Source organism: Elaeis guineensis, chromosome 6 (genome assembly GCF_000442705.2).
Source record: "Elaeis guineensis isolate ETL-2024a chromosome 6, EG11, whole genome shotgun sequence".
NCBI lineage: Eukaryota > Viridiplantae > Streptophyta > Magnoliopsida > Arecales > Arecaceae > Elaeis > Elaeis guineensis.
The window spans coordinates 19,050,238-19,068,735 of record NC_025998.2 but is presented as its reverse complement, the minus strand read 5'-3'; the positions used below and the strand labels follow the sequence as shown (position 1 = coordinate 19,068,735).

General features: G+C 37.3%; 1 long non-coding RNA gene across 1 annotated transcript; it reads left to right on the top strand.

Moving 5' to 3' along the window:
• Positions 1-6,745: 6,745 nt before the first annotated feature.
• On the top strand, positions 6,746-7,480 carry LOC140858518 (uncharacterized). The gene is made up of 2 exons (XR_012142074.1): positions 6,746-6,826; positions 7,074-7,480. It is a non-coding gene; the product is annotated as an uncharacterized lncRNA (long non-coding RNA).
• Positions 7,481-18,498: the final 11,018 nt, after the last annotated feature.

The following is an 18,498-nucleotide window of genomic DNA, read 5'->3' as shown; positions in this document are numbered from 1 at the left end:
CAAAACCCTGAAAAGGATGTCTAAGTTTGTAATATGTTGGCCATTGATGCTACGGAAATAAACAACATACCTTAGATGATTGTGCATGACTTTCACAATCCGGTGTATCATCAAAGAAAAAAAAAAAAAAGAAAGAAAAAGACTTTCACAATCTGGTTAGCTAGTCTAAAGAAAAATAACGCACGCTCTCATGTAAGATGCACGAAAGGACTAAGGATCATAAAGAAGCACAAGCATGCATAAGTAAATTAAACATCCTATATATATATGCTGAGTCGCATCCAATTCTTGAACCTTTTTTCTTCATAGTTATATGCCCATATATGCATAGAAGATGTTATGGACTTGTTTGCTGCTATATTTGAACTTTCTGGAGCTTTTAGTTAGTACAAGTAGTGGGTATTTGTATATCCAAGATATTTAACTCCAATCGTAGCGAGCCCGAGTTCCCTTTCGACAACCATCGGTCTTGGGTTTGCCTTGAAGTAAAAGCATATTACAGTCCCGATCCGCCAACATCAGCGTTAAGCTTAAGCATTGTATACTACAGCACGAGCCATGATGTGAAAATTGGCAAGGCACGAAGAGAAAAATAAATGGAAGATGAGGCATTAATGACCTGCTGCCACACATGCATGATGCTCGTAGAACACAACACCAGGTTCAGTGATGAAAGGAATTAGGCTTTAGGAATGGTCAAAAATAAATAAATAAAATTATAGAAACATCCACTAAATTTTATACTAATTTGAAAGACATCTTCTCAATTTTAAAAAATTTCAAACATCTCTGCTCCAAATGAATCCTGCCACTAGTCTCATCTAATAGAATGATATTATGAAGTCACGTGGCCATCACGTGATAGTATAAAATTATATTATAGCCAAACCGTCGTTGTACAATGGTGCTGGGACTGTCTTTCCTTCGCCTTCATCACATAGATCTCAAAGCAATCAATACATGGCCAAAATCATCCATCCACTTACACTGATCTCCAAGCAATGGATGATCCTGGATCAAAAAGATGACAGCAAATGTCAGGTCCGTGATTGAGGCGGCGGCGGCGATGATGAAGGAATGGGGCGTCGCTTCCAAAGCGCCGGAGCTGCCGGTGGTGCTAGTCCCCAACACCCTGAGACTGGTCGGACCACCCATCTCGAACATCCTCGTTGATCGTCAGATTGGGGACAAGCGGCCGGATCTGCGGCCGGGTGAACACGGAGTTCCCCGAGCTGCCGCTCCACCACCCCTTCCACGCCACGCAGTTCCTGGTCACCAAAGCTATCGTCCATAGTGAGTCTGGGATCCATAACATCCGTTGCATCGTTGTCTCCTCCGCCCCCTGCGACCACTACCTCCGGTTTCTCCAGGAGATCCATGGGGCGGCGCAGATCCAGATCCTCTTCACCTCCGATGGCCCCGACTCCACCTTCCTCCCTCGCCCCTTCGCCCTCCCGATCTCCTCCACAAGGACCATCCCCTCCTTCTTGAACCCCACGATAAGGCATTGCACGTGCCCTACAGCGAGTCCCCAGTGGGATTTGCGGCGGCAGACTCCGAGGGTGCTAGAGAGTGGAGACCTTATCCACTCCACTTTGAGATCTATGCGATGGATGATCCGATTATCCTTTATTTTTTTTGATAACTCGATGATCCAATTATTCATCTCAAAGCAGCCACATGGATAATCTAATATTTATTCACTGGATAGATCTCAAAGGGGTCATGGGCATTCATCGATCCTGCTGAAAGAGAGGAGACATTTTCATCAATTGAAATAGTAAACCACTCAAAGAGCCGTAGGATCAGTTTAGAATAGTTTGTAAGTTGAGGGATTTATTTGAGAATTTTTGAAGTCAAGAAATATCTTTAAGATTGATCTAAAATTGAAAAAGGTGTTCATGTAATTTTTTTAAAAAAATAAACATCACTTACCACCGATTTCAATAATCACTGTTCATTGTAGATTTCTTCGGTATTACATGCGCTTTTGCTTGGACAAGACGTAGGATACTAACAAATAAGACCACTTTGGCAACATACACGGGAAAACATAGCCCTTCAAAACTTTTGCAAAAGTAGTTTGGTAAGCTCTTTTTAAGACAAAGCAAACAAGACTATTCTGGTAACATTGAAGAAAACCATAGCCCTCAAAATTTTGCTGTTGAAGTACGCGGGTAAGCTCTTTGAAAGTGGATTTCTCAATTTTCTTGAGAGAGCAAAGAAGACTATTCTGTTAATATAGAAGAAATATCACAAGCAATATATAATATATTACTTGAATCAATTACATGCTATTTCAAACATGGACCGAGTTTTGAACCAAGCTTGATTCAAGCTCCACTTAATTTCATTTCAATGGAGAATCGTCAAGCGGCTCAATCAGGTTCATACTTGGCTCTATTCAAAATTGATATCGAAATTAGGACCAACAAATTAAGCTTGAACTCAGAGTTCGAAATTAATTTTGAACCGAGCTTGATCAAATGCAAGCCCGATCAAACTTGTCTCGGTTACATCATACTGTTAGTTTAGCCAGTTGATACCTTTCTCTTCATGTAAGGGATTTGGGATTCAAACCTACATGGTGTTGAGTAATCATTCCATTCTCAAAAAAAAAAAAAAAAAAACCCATACATTCCAAGCTATAACTGTTCTTACAAATCATGCAATCCATAAAAAAAAATAGTTATCTACAAGTTTCATTAGGAACTATAAAAATCTAAAATTAAATCAAAAAATAAAATATATAATATATAATATATTTTTTTCTATGGGAACATATCACTTGCTATAAAAATAAAGCTATGTTCTTGCTTAATATAAATAACTATACTTTTGAACTTGCTTATATATTAATGTTTTCACATTGTTACTAATTAGGTCCACAAGCATTTGGACATGCACCTTTAGTAGTGTTAGTATGTGTAAAGGAACACCCATCCGCCGATAATATATGGGGGCTTGTTTGATTTGATTGCCCTAGAAATTGTATTGAAAAGCTTATTTTTTAAAGTAAAATCCTCTTTTTTTTGTATGTTCATCTCAACATAAAATTGACAAATTTTTAAAAATTATTTCTAAATTTCTTGACAATTTTTCTTTTTTCTTTTTTTTTTTTAATTTTTACATAATTTCTTTGCAACCAAATGTATCCCACGCTGTCACACGATATTACTAGGATAACTTTGTGGAAAAGAATATACTCCTTGTCTCTTCACGCAAGCCCGTCTTCTTGGTTGCTGATACATTTACAAACAAATAAATAGATCTCGCTTTTTCCCGTCTTTTTTCACTTCAAACCTCTCTCTCGCTGGATTAGGCGTCGCCATGGACCGGATAAGTTACTTAATCTAGTTTTGTTTTGAATTGACTGCTCCTAATCAAAGCTCACGCATACATCTTTGTAGTTCAATCACATAAACAAGCTGGATCTTGTTTGTCGGACACACCAGCTTGTCCAAGAAGGTCTCAAGTACATATTTCAATACAAAAGCCTTTTAACTGTGAGTTAATCATGTTAGTTTAACATGCCATTCCACTTTGAATATAGTTGAAGTTTACTTATTGGCTTCCATTCCATTGGACAATTCATTCAATTTTATTGAATAGTCCCCCCCCCCACAATGAGAAAAAATATTTGTTAGTTGTAAATTTGTCCATGCAACTGATGTTTCCACCATCCAAATCTCTGAAAAGTAACCATCAAATTTTTGGTTTGTTTAGGTCTGGTCTGTACTTAATTATTGTTACAGGTGTGGAAATGTAGCTTCCCTATTGAGTTTCAATGAGAATATGGTATGATAATACATCTCTGGCAGTTGTCTTCCTCCTGGCTATTTTTCCTTCTGCTGTCTGTCGCTGAATGGTTCTGAAATTTCACCACTTAATTTTGATATGAAAAATGAAGAGGATGAAAATTATGGAGCAACATCTTAGTTGTGTACTCAACATGAGTGTCAAAACTGGGATTGAAACTGAATCGGACTCATGGCTGGTGGATGTCCTTTTGATTGCTGTTTGGCACATCAATAATTGTGCTTGTGAATGCAGCCACCTGATTATTTATTTATTTATTTAAGTTGATCATTTCTTCTCAATGAGGAAAGTGAGGTAAATTTCTTCACATAAACAGGAGAATAATCAAATGAGAGGTCCAAAGACAGGGGTCCCATACTTCCTATGATGGTGGTCATTGATTCTTTGTTCTTTCATCTACTGCTTTTCTGCATGCCTTGTAATTTCTGCTGTAAATATTAGTGGTTGATGTCCTGGTAAAAGTAAAATTTGATAAGTTAATTGGGTGCTAGCCTGCTAAGCTTATTGTCATATGTTCCAGCTGATTAATAGTTTGGCTGCGGCGGTTCAAAGCCTGTTGTATATTATGATTCTTGTGATTAATTTTGTTATCTAATTATTATTTTGTAGTCGTAATCCTTGACATTGGAAAGTTCTGGTTCTCTGGCAATGGAAGATTAGCAAATCAACTGTGCTGCTTATAATGAAGTCCAGTAACCGTGGCCTCATGTCATGTGAATTAGCTGTAGCTAATCCTTAAGTTTAGACTTTGTTGCATGTTAAATCATTATACATCTGGTAACCCAAGCACTTGTGTATAGATTGGTTTGAACGATCACCAACATAATTTTGTTCCTCATCTTGTGACCGTTCTATGTTGAAGCTTGGTTTTTGGGCCACTACATTTAAATAACTGGTGCCAATGATTTTGATTGGAGCCTTGTTAACATGTTTTGGGAGTACTGAGAATGTCGACTGGAACTCTTGAGCATCCTCGATGAGAAAATTTGGTGCCCTTAAAATTTTGTGAACATGAAAGTGGAAATTGTCATTTTAGTGAATTGCATCAGCTTATCCTACAACCTATTGTTGGTTGCTTGCTGTAAGATTTCTTGGGGGCTCACAGGCTTTAGTATTGGAATACCATTTTCAGAATCTTATTCTGATGCAGGTAGTGCCAATTGCTTAGGCCTTAGAGATCAGAAATTACATTTGATTACATCCAAATTTAGTACCATGGAACTTGTAAAGCCAAATAACAGTAAAAATATTCTAGCTCGTACTGATGCTGCAGTTACGTAATCTGAACATGTCGTTTGGTGACTTTCTGCAAACATCTCCAATTCAATGTCTTACAGTGAGAAGTGCCGCTAATCACACAAATTCAATGCAAGGACGGGTGCGGTGAAGATTTGTTATTATCTTGTGATGTACGTGCACTTTTCATAGTTGATCTAATGATCGGCGTGAGTGCTTCAGTTTAGTGTATGTTAAACCGCTCCTGCCTCGCTCTGCTCATTCATGAAGCCACTAATAACAGGGAGATCTTTTCAAATTTGTGTTCTATTCATATTTTCCATTTAACATGTGCTATAAATTATTTTGAATCATTTGTGATCTGCTGAAAATAGTGGTCCATTTTAAATTTGAGTCAAGCTCAAGCAATAATTTATAAACCTAATATGTGAATATGATGTTACTTTGCTTTAAGGGTGCATTTGGTCTGCGATTAAAAACGGAATCAAAATAGATTGGAATGAAAATCAAAATAGTCATACTTTTTAATGTATTTGGTTCGTAAGAATCGGAATTGAAATGAGATTTGAATGCTATGCGAGAGCTTGGATTGAAAATTTTGAGAAATTAGGACATTCTTATTCTCCCTTGATATAGGTATGAAAAAAATTGGGATATTTTTATTCTCTCATGAAATAGGAATAGAAATGGATTCCATTCCTAAAGTCCAACTCCTCTCGACCGAATATGCCCTAAATAAAGATAACAAAAAATATTTAAGCATATAAGATTACAATGGTTTGCTTTTATCTTATATTTGGTTAAGATCATGAGAGAGGATGGATAGATAAGGTTAGAAGGATGGATGGTCTATATACACCATTTAGTTTAAAAAATTACATAGAGGATGAATGAAAAATGAGAGATTGTCTATCCATCTTTATTCATCAATTTACATCTTTCCAATTTTAGAGAATGCAACGAAGGATAGATGAAGTATTGATGGATAGATTTTTTTATTGACAAAATTATCCCTCATTAATTTTTTGATAAAATTATAATATTTTTTTATTTTTTGATTAATTTTATTTATATATATTTTATATGTACCATTAATCATATACTATTAAATTTTATTACTAATTATTTTAATTTTATTACATAATTTCAATAAGTATAATTAAATAATTAGAATTATGTTCTATTACTCTATTTTTATTTACTATTTTTGATTAACTATTTATATAATATTAATTAACTATTTGAATTAAATTATAAATTAATTATTTGTTCATATAATTAATTTATAAAATCATATATTAAATTAAATTAAATATTTATATAATATTTATATAATTATAGATTATAAGTTTATATATTGGTTACTTTTTTAGTATAAATAGGTATTATAAATTAATAATAGTAATATTTTTATCGAAAAATAATTTAGTAAAAATATTATACAAATATCATCCATCTTTTCTCTCATTCTTCCTATACTAAATAGATAAGAAAATTATTTTCATCCATTCTTTTATATTTTACCAAACATATGACAGGATGGATCTTCTTTCCATGCATTCTTTCTCTTATTCATCCTCCCATCTTTACCCATCTTTTGTACCAAACAAAGGATTAAGGTTTAAATCTATTTGGCCTTAATATATTACTCCCATGCCTATAACTGGTGGATATACCTTAGAAAATGGTTTAAGGACTACCTCTCTTTGTACCTCAGAACTACAGAAGCCTTATACATTGTATTAAAGGGTTTTGCTATGGTACCCCAAAGGTTAGTATTATCATTTTTTTTTAGAAAAAAGAACCTGATCGTTCGATTAAGAAATAACGGTCACAGATGGGCACTAGCTCTTTCCCGTAGCCAGTCACGAGTAATTTTTTCAACATCTAAAGGCAAATTAGCAGGAAGTGGATTGGGCGGTAAAATTTCAGAATGTTGGGGGCATTTTGAATATTGATTTCTTCCTCATTTTCGATCCCACACCTCCCTCGTTCTCAATCTCCATCTCCTATCGCAGAGAAGCATTGAAGAAGAGGCACTAGATCATAGCAAGTGGACATTGGTGCTCATCGATGGTCGTGGAGGATGTGTCATCTTCTCGTTGGTGTTCGTCGCTGGCGTGTGGTGAGGCCATGATATCGAGGATTCATGGGATTATTGTCAGATCGGTCTTGCTCGCTTGCCTGAATAATTTTTTTTCTGCTTAATGTCGTGCCACTGTTTGATGAAATGCCTTAGAATATGTTAGATGTTCAATTCTCATCTAAAGGTTATTGGGGACGGTGGACATCTAAATGAATGCTTGTATTACAATCCCTGGTGGAGAGCATAGGCTCAGTTTGTGTATATAGTCTTTTCTGCTAGATGCCATGCCACCGTTTGATGAAATGCCTTTCGAAATTTATTGGATGATGGTTTTAACTATCTTTATTTTTTTCTAAGCAATTATATCTATATCAATTTTGGATGGATAACTACACATGGGTTGAAATGATTTTGGTAGGATCTGGCTTGCTCGAGCAAATGTTGGGTTTGAGCGTTTAGCCTTATAAAGATGTGATGTAGATTTGGCATGGTCGTTCAATGGTTCTGCCAACAAATATGATGTAGATTTGGCTATGCTTATCTCTTATTTATTCTATATTTTGTTTCTACTTTGAGCAGGAGAAGTGCAGGAGAGAGCTTTAGATTTCTTGAATGTATATCCATGCAGCTTCGAACATCAACACTCGAACAAACTTGGAAATGAGTCTTCCTTCTAAGACTCGTTCAACCCAGTCAAGGCTGCTAAATAATTTTGACATTGTAACTTGATGGTGTTTGTGGTATCCTTGTAGTTACTTTTAACATCATACTTTGTCTGTCAGTCCATTCAGAGAAAATCCCATAGTACCATCATCAGAATTGTATGAGCTACTCCCATGGTTCAATGCTAAGAGATGTGAAGTTAAAACCATATCATTCTTCAATATAAATTCTACAAGATAGAAACTACTGTGGTAATTTCTCAGTCTAACGACGGCAGTGCCTTGACAAAAAATGACATTATAAATCTACCCCAAGTCACCTCCAAGTATAAAAAGGAAATAGTAAATAGTCTAAACATGTACCGGCATCAACCAAATCATTCCCGATGATTCAAAATTTCAACAAAAGAATATCTGCGGTATAATTTCTGGATCCAACTGAAAAATTCAAGTTTCACACACTGTCTACTGACAGGTCAAGGCTTGAGAGCAAGTATGTCACGCCCCCGACCCGAGATTTATGGATCGAGGGTCGCGGCAACCGCCGCATACTCATGAAGAACTCTCTCCATAAGCATGCAAGGCATCTCATCACGATATCAATGCATCGCAGCGGAATAAATTCAAATAATTATTATTCAACTGTAATTCAAATAATTAAATCAAATGTCTTACATCCAATAAAATTTTTCGCTAAAAACAATAAAAATAATAGATCTAAGTTCAATGAAGTGTTGACAATGCTAAATCTCGCCTCTAAAAGCTCTGTCCCAAATTTCTTCCCACGCTCGAAATTAATTATCTGAATCTGAAAAATAGAAAGAAAGGTAATGAGCTAGACAGCCCAGTAAGTAACAAGTATCTCTACCAGATATTCAGATATTATATAATTTTCAAGAATAATGCTACAATTAAATATAAAAATATATTTCATGCTGATTTAATGCAAATCCAATATTTTCAAAAATTCACACATAATATAATCATAAATCCGATTCGATTCAAAACACTCGTAACTCAACAGCCTCGACTATGACCAACGTTTAACCCCCATTGGCGGGGTCCACAGAATACCAGTGCACAACCCCCACTGGCAGGGTCCAGAAATACCAGCGCACAACTCCCACTGGCAGGGTCCACAAATACCAGCGCACAACCCCCACTGGCAGGGTCCACAAAGTACCAACGTATAATCCCCATTGGCGGGGCCCACTGAAACATAGTTAGGCTGAGAGCATAAATCCGATCTATATCAAAATACTTAGTACCACAATATATATCAAAATCTTTTACTAAACATGTGCATAAATCGATATACCATAACATTTCAAAAGCACTTTTCTTTCAAAACATAATTCCATAAATTATGATTAATTTCAGAGAATAATTATTTATTTTCAGAAAAAATATGGAATATCTCGAGAAGATGATTCATTACTTACCTTTCACGGAACACTGAATGAACGGATCGACTAACTTCTAGGAGATTCTTCCGTGCCTATTATCCAAAATTATATTTTTACATTAATTTTAATTCAAAATTAAATCTAAACAAATCCCAACTCAAAACCTCACTTAAAATCGATTCTTTCCTAAACTCGATCAAAATCATCAGATGAGACCTCCCACTACGCTAATCCTAGAGGAATAACTTTAGAGAGAGAGGAATCCATCAAGAGAGAGAAATATCCTAGAGAGAGAAAATTCTAGAGAGAAAAAGTAGAGAGAGAAAGTCCAATTTCAGAGAGAGAAAGTCAGAGTTTAGACTGAAAAGAAGAGAGAGAAACTCTCTCTCTCATCAATTTCAATTTTTATTTATTTATTTATTTATTTATTTATTTACTTAATTACTTATTTGTTCATATATATATATATATATATATATAAATATATATATATATATATTTTTTATTATTATTATTATTATTATTTTCTTTTCTTTTCTTTTCCTTTTTTTTTTCTTTTCTTTTTTTTTTCTTCTTTTTCTTCTTTTTCTTTCCTTTTCTTTTTCTCTTTTTCCTTCCTTCTCTTTTCTTTTTCTTCTTTTTTTTCTTTTTCTTCTTTTTCTTCTTTTCTTTTTTCTTTGGTTCCTTCCAGGCCGAACAGGGGACGGTGGGGGTTCTCCGGCCTTGACCGGCCGTTCAAGCCACGGCCGCCGCGGCGGAGGCCGGCGGCCGACGGGAATCACTCCCCCGGTCACGGAGGAGGGTGGCCGGCGATCAATTTCCGATCGCCGGCGCCGGAGATTTCAAGGAAAATAAGCCAAAAAACAGAGTCTGTTCCCGACCAAAAATCGGCGACGCTCGTCGCCGGCCACCGCGCACAAACGCACGGGGGAAAGAGGAAGGAAGGGAGGAAAAAGTGAAGGACTTACCACGACCTCCTGGGACCTCGTCGGAGAGAAAACACGGCGAGGAACCAACTGCGCCCGCGGCTCTTCTTCGGGAAAATCGGAGAGAAAGAGGGGAAGAAAAGACCGATGAATCGATTCTAAAGAGAGGGGGTCTTCTTATAGGAATTCCTAGGACTCCGAGGGGTCTTAGGAGTTCGATCTTTGCTCGGATTTCGCCGGAGAAGGAGACTCCTATCGGGAGTCTTCTTCCCGGTTTAGAATTCCTCTGTTTTTTTTTTTTTTTTCTGTTTGGGCTTTTGTGGGCTGAAAAGGGTTTTGGGCTATAACATTCTTCACCCCTAAAAAGAAATTTCGTCCTCGAAATTTTTCATACCTGTCACCATTGCATTGGAAGCCTGTGGATTCTGTTGAGTAAGCGCATAAACTCTTCTCTGGGTTTTAAAAATCTGTCCACCACCCTTATGTTGTCCTTCATGAGTTCTTTTGCCAGCTTGATTTTCAGCATTTAGCGGGCAGCTAGCAATTTTATGATCCTTCTGTCCACATTTGAAACAAGCACCGGTATTCCAATAGCAATCCTTGTCTTCATGATTTTTACCACATCTGGAGCACGGCTCACCATCAACCTGTTGAGTCTTATTGTCTACTGCTCCCTTAGCTGATCTTTTGATGTTTTTATTATTCTGCCCTTGTGTATCATTTGATTGTGCTCTCTTTCTTTGCTTTCTTTCCCTTTCCATGCGTTCTTCATTGACTTCCCTTTCAATTATCAGTGCTTTGTTTACCACATCTGCATAAGTTGTCAATTCATATGGAACCACTTGTTTTCGAATTTCAGTTCTCAGTCCCATCTCAAACTTGTGAACACGTTCTTGCTCACCATCCACTAATCTCGGAGCAAATTTTGCTAACTCTGTAAATTTTGCTTCATATTCAGTCACACTCATACCCTTTTGCTTCAAATAAATAAACTCTTGCTCTTTCTGGATCCTTATACTCCGAGAAAAATACTGATCATAGAATGCAATCCGAAATCTTTCCCAGGTAAGTATTTCGCCGTCTTGTTCATGCTTGCGCTGTAGTCGCTGACACCAGTTGTATGCTTCTCCTTGTAGTAAATAAGCTGCATATCGAATCTTTTCTTCATCAAGACACTCTTGGACAGCGAAAGCCTTCTCCATCTCCATTATCCAGTTGTCAGCCTCCAAAGGTTCAGTAGTCCCCTTGAAAGCTGGAGGTGCAAGCTTTTTAAATTCTGAAATGTTGTTCCGTTGTACTGGTTGCTCTCCATGTTGTGGTGGTGGATGCTGATGTTGTTGTGTATCTCGTTGTATTTGCTGTTGTTCAAACATTTGCTGCTGTATTTGTTGTTGCGCTTGTACCATCATGATTAGGGTCTGCATTAACTGAGCCATATCTGGTTCTTGACATGCTCTCGAAGCACTCCCATTAGGATCTACGACTCCCTCCTCCTGAGGGGTGCCACTGGTCAGATGGGGAGTGCTACCATCCCGTGGTTGTGATGTCCCTCTTGCAATTCCTTGAGTAGTTCTTGTCATTCTACGGAGAGACATGATAACCTTGTAGTAGTAAAACTTTATTAGATTCATTTATCTATTTGTTAGGATGGGTTTATTATGGTGTTCATACTCTAACGTCCCAATATTCCTAATGTTTACCCACCTACACTCATACTGTGTCAAATTCTATGTGTCATAATTTATCCACTTATGCTCTGATACCATATTAATTATCACGCCCCCGACCCGAGATTTGTGGATCGAGGGTCGCGGCAACCGCCGCATACTCATGAAGAACTCTCCCCATAAGCATGCAAGGCATCTCATCACGATATCAATGCATCGCAGCGGAATAAATTTAAATAATTATTATTCAACTGTAATTCAAATAATTAAATCAAATGTCTTACATCCAATAAAATTTTTCGCTAAAAATAATAAAAATAATAGATCTAAGTTCAATGAAGTGTTGACAATGCTAAATCTCGCCTCTAAAAGCTCTGTCCCAAAATTTCTTTCCACGCTCGAAATTAATTATCTGAATCTGAAAAATAGAAAGAAAGGTAATGAGCTAGACAGCCCAGTAAGTAACAAGTATCTCTACCAGATATTCAGATATTATATAATTTTCAAGAATAATGCTATAATTAAATATAAAAATATATTTCATGCTGATTTAATGCAAATCCAATATTTTCAAAAATTCACACATAATATAATCATAAATCCGATTCGATTCAAAACACTCGTAACTCAACAGCCTCGACTATGACCAATGTTTAACCCCCATTGGCGGGGTCCACAGAATACCAGTGCACAACCCCCACTGGCAGGGTCCAGAAATACCAGCGCACAACCCCCACTGGCAGGGTCCACAAATACCAGCGCACAACCCCCACTGGCAGGGTCCACAAAGTACCAACGTATAATCCTCATTGGCGGGGCCCACTGAAACATAGTTAGGCTGAGAGCATAAATCCGATCTATATCAAAACACTTAGTACCACAATATATATCAAAATCTTTCACTAAACATGTGCATAAATCGATATACCATAACATTTCAAAAGCACTTTTCTTTCAAAACATAATTTCATAAATCATGCATAATTTCAGAGAATAATTATTTATTTTCAGAATAAATATGAAATATCTCGAGAAGATGATTCATTACTTACCTTTCACGGAACACTGAATGAACGGATCGACTAACTTCTAGGAGATTCTTCCGTGCCTATTATCCAAAATTATATTTTTACATTAATTTTAATTCAAAATTAAATCTAAACAAATCCCAACTCAAAACCTCACTTAAAATCGACTCTTTCCTAAACTCGATCAAAATCATCAGATAAGACCTCCCACTACGCTAATCCTAGAGGAATAACTTTAGAGAGAGAGAAATCCATCAAGAGAGAGAAACATCCTAGAGAGAGAAAATTCTAGAGAGAGAAAGTAGAGAGAGAAAGTCCAATTTCAGAGAGAGAAAGTCAGAGTTTAGACTGAAAAGAAGAGAGAGAAACTCTCTCTCTCATCAATTTCAATTTTTCTTTTTATTTATTTATTTATTTATTTACTTAATTACTTATTTGTTCATATATATATATATATAAATATATATATATATATATATTTATTATTATTATTATTATTATTTTCTTTTCTTTTCCTTTTTTTTTTCTTTTCTTTTTTTTTCTTCTTTTTCTTCTTTTTCTTTCCTTTTCTTTTTCTCTTTTTCCTTCTCTTTTCTTTTTCTTCTTTTTTTTCTTTTTCTTCTTTTTCTTCTTTTCTTTTTTCTTTGGTTCCTTCCAGGCCGAACAGGGGACGGTGGGGGTTCTTCGGCCTTGACCGGCCGTTCGAGCCACGGCCGCCGCGGAGGAGGCCGGTGGCCGACGGGAATCACTCCCCCGATCACGGAGGAGGGTGGCCGGCGATCAATTTTCGATCGCCGGCGCCGGAGATTTCAAGGAAAATAAGCCAAAAAACAGAGTCTGTTCCCGACCAAAAATCGGCGACGCTCGTCGCCGGCCACCGCGCACAAATGCACGGGGGAAAGAGGAAGGAAGGGAGAAAAAAGTGAAGGACTTACCACGACCTCCTGGGATCTCGTCGGAGAGAAAACACGGCGAGGAACCAACTGCGCCCGCGGCTCTTCTTCGGGAAAATCAGAGAGAAAGAGGGGAAGAAAAGACCGATGAATCGATTCTAAAGAGAGGGGGTCTTCTTATAGGAATTCCTAGGACTCCGAGGGGTCTTAGGAGTTCGATCTTTGCTCGGATTTCGCCGGAGAAGGAGACTCCTATCGGGAGTCTTCTTCCCGGTTTAGAATTCCTCTATTTTTTTTTTTTTTTTCTGTTTGGGCTTTTGTGGGCTGAAAAGGTTTTGGGCTATAACAAAGTAGCAAACCAAACTTGGGAGTCCTATCCAAGGCCTTGGTGTCCAACTTAGCAGAGATGGTTAGAATTGTTAGGCTTCAGCTCATGGTATAGAGGTGCTGCAAGCTTCTCAGATTTGTTGAGCCTTGACTTTGTAGTAGTTTGGGGATCAGCACCATATTGCCCTCCAACAGAACCTTCTGCCTTCTCGTAATTTCTCTGATCACGGTGCTCTTTGACCTGGACGCTCTTTTGCATGTCATCCAAATGGTACACGTATGAAGCACAAAGTATGCCTCCCACATCCCTTTCTAAAAAACATTTCACCGAACACTTTATGCCCGCCTGGATAGGTTGGGCATGAGAGGTCAGCGGATGATGAAGCTTGTGATACCGAGATGCACGATGGCATTGCCTCCTAGTCGCTGCCAGTGAAGAATCCATGGAGTCATGGAGATCCCAGTTATCTCTAGGCCTTGAAATCGATAGAGTTCCATAGGAGAGAATAGATGACAACGATCGAGAAAAAAGATGTCGCTTAATTGCCGGTGGAAAATGATGGCAATGGAGCTCCGAATGCAGGCGAGAAGAGGAAGAGAGAGTCCAGTGATGAAGAAGCCTGATGATTGGTCAAGCATTGATGGTGGAGCACAACATCGGTGGTGGAATGGACAAGGAAGATGCACTGCGATGTGAGGTTTGGAACGACATCGATGAATGAAGGAGAAAGATGCATCGTTAGGTGAGGTCTAGAAAGACATCGATCAGTGGAGCATGGCACGCTGCGGAGGAGAAGATGATGGTGGAGGAAACACCTGGGCTAGACGAATGGAGGAAGAATTTGCTAGACTGAGCTAGCTTTCCCACTCCTATCACAAATAATATTTTAAAAGTATTATAATAAATATAGAGAGGCTGGACAACCGGTTGGCAACCTGCTACGATAAAAATATTGAAATACCCTAACATATTGGACGGCCAGGATATCCCTCCATTTTCTATATAATAATATAAAAGAGAACCGTAGCAAAATCCAGAAGATTTCCTTTGAATACCTTTCAAACTCTTTGGACTGGGCAATAGCCTAACGGTCGCATCACCCAATCGAGGGGTCTGACTCAGATCTTCGAAGGGCTTCTTGTTCAAGTATAAAAGCATCACCGATTGGGCGAACCCTTCCTTCCTTTCTCTTTAAACAAAGAAATAAAAAGAAAAATTCGCAGAACCATTTATAGAGGTCTCCATCAGCAACTGGTGACTATGATTATTCTTCTCTTCCAATAGAATCCTCCCAAAACTTAACGGACAAAAATACTAATATTCCGAATGATCACCAATTATTCCATTTTCTTTTTTCCTATCCCCGCCCCATTTCAATATGAGAATTTTGTCCAAGTTATAATCGATCAACTAAGAAATTTATAACATTGATCATTAAAAGCCTGGTAGTAAAATCGTGGCTTGTTTTGTTGAAAGAAAAATTAGTTTTTATATGGTATCAGATTACAATTACAACTAGAATGCAAGAAGAAAGAAGGGCAGAGCAACCCAAGCCGGGGAAAGAAAAAACCCAAAGGCTTAGGATTTCGACGAGTTCCTCCGCCGCGAGGAGCGATCATCCCTCGGGGTCTGGATCGTCGTTCGGGCGGCGACCGATCGGCGTCGAAATCGATGTCGGAGAAGGAAGAGGAGGGGGAGGCGACGAGGCGATGGCTGGGTCCTCCGCGGCCGCCGCAGCAGCAGGTGGACGAGTGGGAGAGGCGGCGGGCGGCTCGGAAGGCGAGCTTGAGGGGGAGCTTGACGCAGCACCAGAGGACCGATAGCGGGCAGAAGAAGCACAGCACGCAAGCGGAGGTGGCGCACTCGGCGGCGGTGTGGGCGCAGCGGCTTCTGGTCGTCCGAGGGGGTGGGAGAGGAGGAGGGGGCGGAGGAAGGCGGCGAGTCGGCCGCGTCCCCATTTCCGGTCCACTGCCAACTGGATTCTTTTTCTGATCTCTGTTTTTAGCGGTGAGAATTGACAGCTTTTTTTTTTTTTTTTTTTTTTCTAGTTTAGTCTTCAACGCAAGGTTAGTTCCCTACGGTGCGTGCTGTAGTTTGACTGTTTTAGACATTTCTCCTTTTTCTCTTTCCCCCTCATTTGTTGTAACAGGGGCGTGAAAGATTCTTTTAAAATTATACCCAAAAAAAAAATCTTAAAAAAAAAAAATTGAATAATGTAAATTTCAAAAGATATTATTTATAAAAATTATATCATACAACAGTTTACTATATAAAAATACAATGTCTGTCACCTTGTTTTTTTTTTTTGGACTATACTTGTATCTTTTATACCTACATAAAAAAATAGTGATTGTCAGGTGCACTGTATGTATATGGTATAGTATATATATTTTTTTATTAGTAGCTAATTTATTTAGACATGGTATTATTAGTTTAGATTGAAGTTATCTATATTATTTTATATTTATTATTTTAATAAATTAGATGAGAATTTAAAAGTCAAAGATGGTGTCAACTCTTTGTATTTGCTGAGAAGCATTGCTTCCTATCTCGATCAGAGGGCCATCTATTTCATAAAAAATCTAATACAAGTTGGTAGAGAGGTCACGAAAATCACTCCAAATTCTAATAATATGAAGGGCATATTTAGTTGGAAAAATTAGATCATAAAATAAAAATAGAAATAAATGATTTCTATTCTAACTATTTGATTGAAAAAATTTGTATTTCCATTCCGATCCAAAGAGAATGAAAATTGCCTCAGTTCTCTCAAATCCAATCCCTATTATTTTTTAATATTTCTCATTCCAATCCATTTGGATTCTCGTTGCGAACCAAACATGCCCTTGGAAAGAGTTGCTCCATTCAACAAAGATGCCCCCAGGAGTCTTAATAACATTTAAAATTCTTAGAAGTTAATTCATTTTCCACCTAAGGAATGAAGAAGTGGGAAGGGTCAAATATCTAGTTTGCTTGACTGATGATATCACAATGTGTCTCAGAGATTGCCTGTCACGCCTCCGACCCGAAATTTATGAATCGAGGGTCGCGGCAACTACCGCATACTCATGAAGAACTCTCTCCATAAGCATGCAAGACATCTCATCACGATATCAATGCATCGCAGCGGAATAAATTTAAATAATTATTATTCAACTGTAATTCAAGTAATTAAATCAAATGTCTTACATCCAATAAAATTTTTCGCTAACAATAAAACAATAAATCTAATAGATCTAAGTTCAATTGAAGTTGACAATGCTAATCTCGCTTCTAAAAGCTCTGTCCCAATATTTCGTCCTACGTTCGAAATTAATTATCTGAATCTGAAAAATAGAAAGAAAGGTAATGAGCTAGACAGCCCAGTAAGTAACAAATATCTCAACTAGATATTCAGATATTATTTAATTTTCAAGAACAATGCTGCAAATAACATAAAAATATATTTCATGCTGATTTAATGCAAATCCAATATTTTCAAAAATTCACACATAATATAATCATAAATCCGATTCGATTCAAAACACTCGTAACTCAACAGCCTCGACTATGACCAACGTTTAACCCCCACTGGCGGGGTCCACAGAATACCAGCACACAACCCCCACTGGCAGGGTCCAGAAATACCAGCGCACAACCCCCACTGGCAGGGTCCACAAATACCAGCGCACAACCCCCACTGGCAGGGTCCACAGAAACATAGTTAGACTGAGAGCATAAATCCGATCCGTATCAAAACACTTTGTATCATAATACATCATAAATATTTCACTGAACATGTGCATAAATCGACATACCAAAATATTTCAAAAGCACTTTTCTTTCAAAACATAATTTCATAAATCATGCATAATTTCAGACAATAATTATTTATTTTCAGAATAAATATGAAATATCTCGAGAAGATGATTCATTACTTACCTTTCACGGAGCACTGAACGAATAGATCGACTAACTTCTAGGAGATTCTTCCATGCCTATTATCCAAAATTATATTTTTACAATAATTTAATTCAAAATTAAATCTAACAAATCCCAAAATTAAAATCTCGCTTAAAATCAGACTCGTCTCTAAACTCGATCAAAATCATCAGATGAAGCCTTCCCCTATGCTAATCCTAGAAGGATAATTTTAGAGAGAGAAATCCATCAAGAGAGAGAGAGAAACAAGCTAGAGAGAGAAAATTCTAGAGAGAGAAAGTAGAGAGAGGAAGTCCAATTCCAGAGAGAGAAAATCAGGGTTCAATCTGAGAGAAGAGAGAGAAACTCTCTCTCTCATCAATTTTATTTTTTATTTTTTTATTTATTTACTTACTTATATATATATATAATATATATATATATATTTATTATTATTATTATTATTTTCTTTTTTTTTTCTTCTTTTTCTTTCCTTTTCTTTTCTTTTTCTTCTTTTTCTTTTTTTTTTTCTTCTTTTTCTTCTTTT